Source organism: Sarcophilus harrisii, chromosome 4, assembly GCF_902635505.1.
Source record: "Sarcophilus harrisii chromosome 4, mSarHar1.11, whole genome shotgun sequence".
In the NCBI taxonomy this organism is placed as follows: domain Eukaryota; kingdom Metazoa; phylum Chordata; class Mammalia; order Dasyuromorphia; family Dasyuridae; genus Sarcophilus; species Sarcophilus harrisii.
The window spans coordinates 66,331,884-66,341,992 of NC_045429.1; positions in this window are offsets into that span (position 1 = coordinate 66,331,884).

A 10,109-nucleotide genomic window follows, 5' to 3' on the forward strand; every position below is an offset into this window, starting at 1 on the left:
TGTGTTGTAAGTATACTGCTCTTTTTACATCCTCTGGGACCGTTTAAATGTGTGCTGTCATTAGCTCAGCATTATGAATGAATGAATGAATGAATAAACATTTATTAAGTGCCTACTATATCAAATCAAGTGATGTCTTAATGAGCATTCATTAAGAACTCACTAGAAGCAAGTCAGGGGTGAGAAGTGCTGGTTATACAAATTTAAGCAAAGATTACAAACCCTCAAGGAACTTCCATTCTAAGGGATAGAGCTGAAAAGGTTGAGGAGTGGAGGATGGATGCCCATAGGACATATTAGAGAAAGTCCTTTGAAGTTGAGTCACCAATGCAGCTTGGAGAGCCATGAATATTCTCCTTCTAGCTGTACTTCTAACTTTTCCAGATTTTGTCTTTATTCCTCAATTTTGGTACTTATAGCTTATCAATATTCTCAGTATTCTCACCCTTGAAGCTCCCAGCTCTTATCTCTCTGCAACATCCCTCTACCATGGCAGCCTCCTTCTCCCACTGGTAAGTTCTTCTAATTGGCTTCTGATTCTACCACCCTGCCCCTTCTTCTCCCTGCTGCCATCATCATTTTTAGCTCTCTTTAATGAGTTGTATTCTTTCATTAGAATGTGAACTTCTTAGAGCAACATTGATCGTTTTTCTTTTTTTGCTTATATTTGCACAGTACCTGGCACATAATAATTGATTAATAAATACTTGTTTTCTGTCTATAGGCTGCCTGATGAAAAATAGGCCATTATAATGAATTTTATTTGTGAGAAAAGGGAATTATTGGATACCACCGTCTCCAAGTAAGGGATGCAGTTCCCATGACTACAGGTTGCCACAAAATAAGAGAAATGTAGGTTGTGAGGAATGGCCAGTACCTAGAGATAAAGGAAAGATATATACCCATAGATACAATAACCTAGCCTTAGAAATAGTAACTGATCGTGGTAAATGCAGGGGATAGGAACAAACTGCACAATTCCAAATGCAGATAAACACTTACTACACCATGTTTCCTCTTTCTTTGAACTAAAATATATGAAAATAAAGATAGCAAAGGAACCCACCAAAAACAAAATAAAATAAAATGAACAACTGGGGAAGGGAAATCTAGTTATTCAAAGGGGATAGAGGATAAGTGAGATGTATTTTGTATTATTAGAAATAAAATAGAGAAAGAATCTCAAAGTAGATTTTTTGGTAGAACCAGAAGCTGAAGGATAAAAGAGAGAATAAGGAAGTACCATGTAAAAATATGGGGACAATTAAATGGCACAGTAGAAAGAATGCCCTGTTTGGAGTAAGTAAGGCTCATCTTTGTGAATTCAAATCTAGCCTCAGATATTGTGTGGTCCTGGCCAAGTCACATAACTCCATTTGCCTTAGTTTCCTCATCTGTAAAAATGAGCTAGAGAAAAAAATACCTAATCACTCCAGTATCTTTCCCAAGAATGACAAAAAGGGGTCATGAAGAGTAATACATGAGTCAAACTTCTGAATCACAAAAAAAGATATAACCTGAGAATTCCATTATTTAAGATTTAAAATGAACTTCAGTGTCCATACACTTAAGAAATCCCAACTATCTACCTGGTAAGTGCCTGTGATTACACACAATAAACCTTTCTTTTATACCTATTGCCTATACAAAAAATCCTCCCAGGAGCGAGAACTCAACAGCTTGAATGCCAGTTCTTAATTGTCAATAAGTGTTCTGAGTTCAGTCATTCAACTGGCTCGGAATCTCTCCAACTGTATTTCTATCTAGTCTACTTCACACACACACACACACACACACACACACACACACACACACACACCCTGTTCTACTAGTTTAATATCCTCTTTTTAAAAAGAAGCAATATTAGTCTGTTGTGACTAGTTCCTGAAGAAGTCATATCCATTTTTTGTTATTACTACTTTCCTTTCTAGATAATGTTCAACTCTCTTTAATGATTTATTCTGTATTTTCCTAGTTATCAGAATTAAATTCCTTAGTCTATAATTTGCAGGCTCTGTTCTCTTTCTTTTTTTCTAAAAAAAATTATCCCAGTATTTGTTCTTTTCCAGTCTTTTGATACCTCTCCTTTTTTTCCAAAATATTTAAAATATTCGTGATAATAACATATTCTAGCTAAATTATAATATCCACTAGTTTAAGCATAAAATTTAGATATAAATAAGGAAATAAAGGGAAAATTCATTAAATGAAACATTTTTACAAATGGAAGTCATCTAACCCAAGGAATTCAAATAAAGTGGGAAAGGGATCGTAATGCCAAAATACCACATCAGTTTCTGTAGGAGCAAAATAATGTGAATTAAGTGAGTTCTCATCATATGCAATGGTGATATATAAACAAATTGGAATATAAATTCATCATGAAAAAAATATGGCAAAAATAAAAAGTTTAGGGAAACTTGGAAAGACTTTATAAACTGACACAAAAATAAGCAGAACACAATTTATACAGTGACCGTAATAATGTAGCAATATTGAATAACATTGGTACTCTGATCAATACCTCAACAAATCCTCACTTCATAAATCTACTGACAAATATTTCTCTTTCCTCTAAGCAGAAATAGATAAGTCACTTTTCTGATCTCCAAACCATAGAGTTGGAACAAATATGCTCTAAGGCCTCTATTGCTTGCAGAGTATCTAAATACAAACTTACATTAAATTGTTCTCAGATATTTATCAGACTGCTACAGAACACCAAAGACAGGTAGGTGGTACAGTTGGTAGAGTGGCAGACTTGGTGAAGACCTATTGTTCTGCCTCAAGCAAACATAGATAGTATCTGTGGGACCCTTGATAGCTCAGTTCCCCTTCTGTAAAATGAGCAAAGCAAAGGAACCCACCAAAAACAAAATAAAATAAAATAAACAACTTGGGGAGGGAAATCTAGCTATGCAAAGGGGATAGAGGATAAGTGAGATGTATTTTATATTCATAGAAATAAGGATCAAATGAGGTACAGTATGCAAAGTGCTTTACAAATCTTAAAAACATTATATAAATGCTATTTATGATTGTGATTATTACTATTAAGTATTTAGTTAGACTCCTTACTCCTTAAGTTAGACTTAAAGAAAAATAACTTTTTTAATATTTGAGTTTTTATATTTTTATTGTTTTATTAATTTTAAAATATTTTTTTCATTTTTTCTTCATAATGAAAAGTTAAGAGAAAAGTGATTTTGACTTGAGGCCCTTTGATGTGAACTGTTTCCCTCACAGTCCCTCTTAAAAAACACATGGAAATGTGGAGCTAAATTGGACTTTTATTATTGAAAAAAATAGACAAAGATAATTAATATATAATCCTTGCCTTCAAGAAGCCAACAAAGAGAAAGGCTAGATATTTACTAAATTCAGTACAGTACAAGCATTAGAAAAAGAAAGTCCATTTAAACCAACAAAAATACAAATATAAAACAAGTCTGAAGATGAGAAAGCAAGATGAATTTAAAACATTGCACTCATCAAAATATAGGCAGCTAGATGGCACAACTGATAGAGTACTGTTCAAATCAGACACTTAATATTTGTGTGATCCTCGGCAAATCAGCCTTATTTGCCTCAGTTTCCTCATCTGTAAAAGTGAATAATAGAAGGAAATAACAAGCCATTCCAATATTTTTGCCAAGAAAGGAAAATTCAAGTTAAATCATGAAGAGTTAGACATGACTGAAATTTTTCAACAACAAAAACAACTCATCAAAACATTTTCAACTAGATTGTGTTCTTCTGAGTAAAGTCCTTCAGGATTCTTTACACCTCACACATAAATCAGCACAGGGCCATCTCCTGCCAGTTTGTGGACACATCAACCTCTGAGTGTTGTACTGGGGAATTGGTTTGATAGTAGTTGGTTGGAAGGCTTAAGAACAGTGTTACTCAAGAGGAGGAGCCCAAACTCATCTCTCAAGGTCACTCTCAGAGCTATGAATATGTAATGTCATATATAAGGAATTAATATTGATGCTGATGCTTCCGACTTCAAAACAATGAGGTGATACCTACAAAGCAAGACCTTTCACTTAAAATTTTAAAATATAAATTGCAAGGGAAAAACAAAAATGTTAAAGAAACAGTGAACAATTTAACAAATAATCAAGTCTAAATTGACTTAAGGAAAATCACTGAATAAAACATTAGGCATAATCCTGCTTTATGGATAAAATCTCCCTAAAGATAACTGAAGTATTTAAATAGTAACTTTGTTTTTTTGGTTCAGGACACAAGTTTTCTTCAAGAAATTATTATTAAATATGTTTAAGTACTCTTTAAATTCTAAGTACAGTGATAATATAATGTAATATCAGTATTTTCTAAAAAGTCAGTGTTCCCAAAGAATTATTTCTCAATTAGGGCAAGAGTTATAACTAGGTTGGGTCTTTGTCCCAAAGGCAGCAGAATTCAGAGAATACTGATAGAACTTGAGCTTGTTCAGCAGCTAGAGACAACAGTTTAGCATCTAGTTAGCAAGAATAATTAGCTCAAATAAGAAGCCAATAGCCAATGTACTTCTTTTACCTGATGAGCTTTTTTTTTTAACCAGGATTCATCCTGCTTTCCACCCTTAACCCATGCTATTTGGTCTACACAGGAATCTGTCCCCGACTTTCCTTGGACATAGAGTATATTCAGGAAAACTTGTACCTCTGCTGTGAGGGCTACTCAACCCTTTTGAGGACTGCTTTCCACCTGATCCACCTGTATTCTTGCTCTGGCTCCATGAAGCTAAAGCATTCACAGCAGCCATACCCTGATAAGCCATTTAGCAGACAGGATAAACTGGGTTTAGGGTAACTGGAGGGTCTCGACTGTCAGGAAGTTGTGGTGTTTACCTCTAGCATGCAAAGACTTCCCCTGGTAGAATGGGAGGATGGGGAACAATTTGTTCCAAAGACATGAAGGCAGCTGAAGTATATATTATGAAGCACTTGGAACTTGGTTAGACCCCCAAAGTCACCAAAGGCATCCACTGCATCTCAAATCATACACCAGTCATTCTGGCTATTCTGCCATTGGACAGTGATGACTCTGAAAAAGTCTAATAACTTCATGAAGTTCTATTTCATTTAAATCCAGTTTATGCATGAATCAAACCATTTTTACCAATTCTATCTCAAAGTTCTGTGGCAATGGGGAAGTGATGAAGCAGCAGGGTGGATACCCTGAGAGATGTAGTTACAATCCTGCACATAGACAATTCTGGACATATGGTCATCTTCTCACTGGGAATAGCAGTGGGATTCAGCAGCCCCTTGGGTCACTCTCCTCACCTCCAGGTGTGAGGAAGTGAAAAAGTGTCCTACTTATATCCCAAGATCTTAAAGGAGGAAAGGGACCCACATGTACAAAAATGTTTGTGGCAGCCCTTTTTTGTAGTGCTAAAAACTGGAAACTGAATGGATGCCCATCAGTTGGAGAATGGCTGACTAAGTTATGGTATATGAATGTTATAGAATATTATTGTCCTGTAAGAAATGATCAACAGAATGATTTCAGAGACGCCTGGAGAGATTTACATGAACTGATGCTAAGTGAAGTGAACAGAACCAAGAAAACATTGTACACAGCAACAAGATTATGTGATGATCAATTCTGATGGAAGTGGCTCTCTTCAACAGTGAGGTGATTAAGGCCAAATACAATGGACTTGTGATGGAAAGAACCATATGCATCCAGAGAGAGGACTGTGGGAATTGAGTGTGGTTCACAACATAGCATTTTCACTCTTTTTGTTATCATTGCTTTCATTTTGTTTTCTTTCTCATTTTTTTCCTTTTTGTTCTGATTTTTCTTGTGCAGCAAGATCATTATGTAAATAAACATGTATACATATATTGGATTTAACATATATTTTTTATTTTTATTATAGCTTTTTATTTACAAAACATATGCATGGGTAATTTTTCAACATTGACCCTTGCAAAACTTTCTGTTCCAACTTTTCCTCTCCTTCACCTCACCCCCTCCCCTCAATGGCAGATAGTCCAATACATGTTAGGATTTAACATATATTTTAACATGTTTAACATATATTGGATTACCATCCATCTAGAGGTGGGTGTGGGGGAAGGAGGAGAAAATCTGGAACACAAAGTTTTGCAAGAGTCAATTTTGAAAAATTATCCATGCATATGTTTTGAAAATGAAAAGTTTTAATTTTAAAAAATAAAGAAAAAGTGTCCTAAAATCTATTGTCTTACCAAACCCTGGCCTATTACTATGGCAGGTGGAGATTCCACCCTGCAGTCAAAACACATACACAGACACAAAATTTCTGCAAACTTGATTTCACTAATCATCAGTACATGGGATATGCAAACACTTATAAACAACACAAAATCCAGTATGCCTGAAAGATGAACAGCCCTTGTTGCAAGAGTGTAAAAAAATGAGACGCGTACTAGATGATTGGACAATTGGATGGACTTAAAACTATTTTGATAATCTAACTCAAATTGGCAGAAAGACTTGATTGTTGCACCTTAGGAATCTGTGCTTGGCTCTATATTATTTAATGGATAAAGGCACATATAGGATGTTTATCAAGTTTGCTAAAAACTACTAGTTGGGTTGGATAGCTAACTTACTGGATAACAAGCAGAATCCAAAAAAGCACTTGACTAGAAAGAGCACTAAGTTGAATTTAAAATTATTAAATAGGAGGAAATAAATAGGCTTACACTTAAGTTCAAACATTCAGTCTTGCAAGTATATAATGGAAAAGGCACATCTTTGGGGAAAGGTCTAGAGGTTTTGGTGAACTGCAAATTCAATAGGAGTCCACAGGATGATGATATAACAAAACAAAACAAAAATGATCTCACACTGATTTTGAGAAGTATAGATTCCAAGAATAAAGAGGTGATAATCCTTCTATCCTTGTCCTGGTCAGATGATATCTAGAATAATTTTCATTTCTAATTGCCATATTTTAGGAAGAGCATTAATAAAATTGACAATATCTACATTTAGTGAGAATCAACTAAATTGATGAAAATGATAAATTGATGAAAAAATTCATTCCATCCCAATTAATAAAAAGAAGCCTCTCAGATTGGCTGAGCACTGTGTTATAGTAAAAATGAGACAGCCACTGGCCTTAGGGAGCTAACATTCTAATAAGAGGAGACAAAACATGCAAGAAAGTGGTGGCCAAGGAAAGGAATTTTCATCTGAGGAATGACAGGAATGGTAGTGAAGCCACAAGACAGTTGATCTCTCTGTCCTTTTAAATAATAGTTGACTTTCTGGAGCAAAAAGTGGAAATAGAGGGAGAGCCAGGGGAATGGTTATACATTTGGTGACAAGATGTTTGGGATGAATGACAATATAAGATAAGAAACATGGTCTGGTCCTACCTAAAAAGCGTGAACTAGAACAGTGTGCACTCATTCATCAGTCAAGACAACTTCAGTCTCAGGGTTGAGTTCCAAAACTGAATACATCAACTCCCCCTAGAAATAGGAACATGGTGTCTGGAAATCTAATCTAGATGGTGTTGTTCCAGGTAGGGAGAAATGGGAAGCAGAAGGACAGATGACAAGATATCTAGAATAGATGGCTGAATGATTTAGAGAGATTTAAGCATCATTTTAAGGAACTGGGGTATTTAATCTAGAAAAGAAAAATCTTTAGTTAATAGTAATACTGTCTCCAAGTATTTGAAGTGCTGTCATGTGTCAGAATAATTAGACTTGCTCCATTTGCCCCAAGAGAACTAAGAGCAATGAGTAAATGTGGCAAAGAGGCAAACTGACCTGATGCTAGGGAAAGCTTTTAACAATTAGCACTCTCTGAAAGTGAGATAAGAAGATAATAAGTTATCCCTTCAAACAAAAGCTTACTGACCCTTGTCAGAGATGATATAGTTGGGATTCCTTTAGGGTTTGGCTTTAACTATGGAATTCTTTGATTCTGTGATCTAATATTTGTTGAATTAAAATGAATTTCAGGTGGGATACACTGAATTGAAGAAGTTGATAGCACATGCAGATAGAGAGATCTAGAGAGTAGTTGATGACCTGGGTCTAAAAAGTTCAAGAACAGGGATTAGGAACATATATTTGAGGGTCATCATCTATCTTTCCAGACTAAACTAGAATGTCACTTGTTCCAAATGTCTTTCCTGACTACCAGAGTTGGAAACAACCTACCCTCTTCAGAACTCCTAAGATCACTTCAGTCATTCCTCTTTAGTGGTCCTTATCTTGCTACTCTACACTACAATTACTAGTGTACATGCTAAATTACACTTGATCTTAACTCAAAAAGCCAAGCAGCAACATGTACATGATATATGAAAAAATTCAGGGCTAAAAGAGAATTCAAATATAATTTAGTGCCAAATCCCTCATTGTGTACCTCTTAGCTCCATCATGCCTTCCTCTTCCCTCTTTCAATTTCCTTTTTTATGTTCCCCGCCATTAGAAAGTAAGCTTCTTGAGAACAAGTACTTACTTTTTGCTTGTAATTGTATTTCCAGAGCTTAGAACAGTGCCTGACACACAGTAAATTCTTAAAACATTCTTATTGACTGATTTATATCTCCCACTATTTTGGAAACTCTGTGGGGCAGAGAGTATGTTACATATTTCTCTCGGTTTTCAGCACTATAACAAACACAAGGGAAAGAAGAATTTCTAGCATATGAAGTCTAAAGCTGGAAATTTTGAGAAAGATTTTATCTGATTTGAACAAATTAAGGTCCAAAGAAGACGCTTAATTCATTTATTTCCTTGCCTCAGGTAGTAAATCTGACTGAGAAACTGACATAATTACTTACTGGTGCCAGAGGTAGAGAAACAGAGGTTGGGGTAGGGATGCTCTGGTGGATTTCCCAAGTGTCAGAACCAAAGTATCACCCTTTTCACTTTCCATACCTCCCAACTCCTTTCAGTTGCCTTATTATCCAAGCAGGAAATACCTTGAAAATTTATCTTTTCTTAGAAATTATCCTGGTTTGAGATGGGGAAATATGCTAAAGATAAATTAAAAAGTTCTTATAAGTTTTATAACTTGAAGCGTTCTTAGAGATCATGAGGAAAAGGAAACCTATAAAGGTAAAGGGATTTGGTCAATGTAAAACAAGTAATCAGAGTCAGAATTTGAACTTATTTCTTTGGATTCCAGCACTAGTACTCTTCCCAGTGAAGATCCTGAAACTTTGCACTAGAGTTCTAGGTAGGCAGGTAAGTGAGAAAGAAGAAAATGGGAAACAGGGAAAATCTTCCTTCCTGACCTTAATGAAACTTGACAAACTATTGCAGAAGGGGAAAAAAGATTCAGGTTGAATGGGATTCAAATTTTGTTCCAAAAAGACCCTTACATCTATGTGGAAGTCAGGGGAAAATTTACAATTGAGACAGTGATTTCTGGGTATTTTACAAATTTACTAACCACAGATTCCCATCACTTGTCTCCCTCAGTGCTACACCTTCTGTTTTGTGAGGAACAGGTTGGCAAAATCAACGCAGGAGTCCCTGACATGAATTGAAATTCCTATCATCCAGGTGTTTCCACTCATGTCTTCCCAGTATACCACGAGGAAGAGCCAACTCAAACATTTCACTTGTGATCACTTTGGAAAACACCTGCCTAAATACCAAGCCCCAAAGCCTGCCTTTCTCCTGAGATTGGAAAAGTTATTACTAGAGAAAGGAGAGAGAATAAAAGGCTTAAATAAGATATTTGATGGAATAGGAAAGCCATGGACTGTTCAGGAACTTCAAATCTTCCCTATATTTGAACAGGTGATTCCAAAAAATTTTCTGCTGCTCATATAGTCAGGATAACTCAGAGGCAAGAAGACTAGAACCTAGATCTTTGAGACTCCACATTGTGTCCCCTTATATAACTCACTGAATTCCTATTTAAAATTTTGCACACAACAAATCCTAATAGTGAGGTTTGAGAACCCTCATTTTTTTCTCCTAATCCTAACACCTCTGACTGTCCAGAGGCAGTTGTCAAGGACAGAAAGCAAGGCCATCTCAACTCATCTTTGTATCTTTTACAAGCAACTATACAGTTTTCTTTAGGGCTCTGACACTAGATATTACTCACAAAGATAATATTACTTTTAA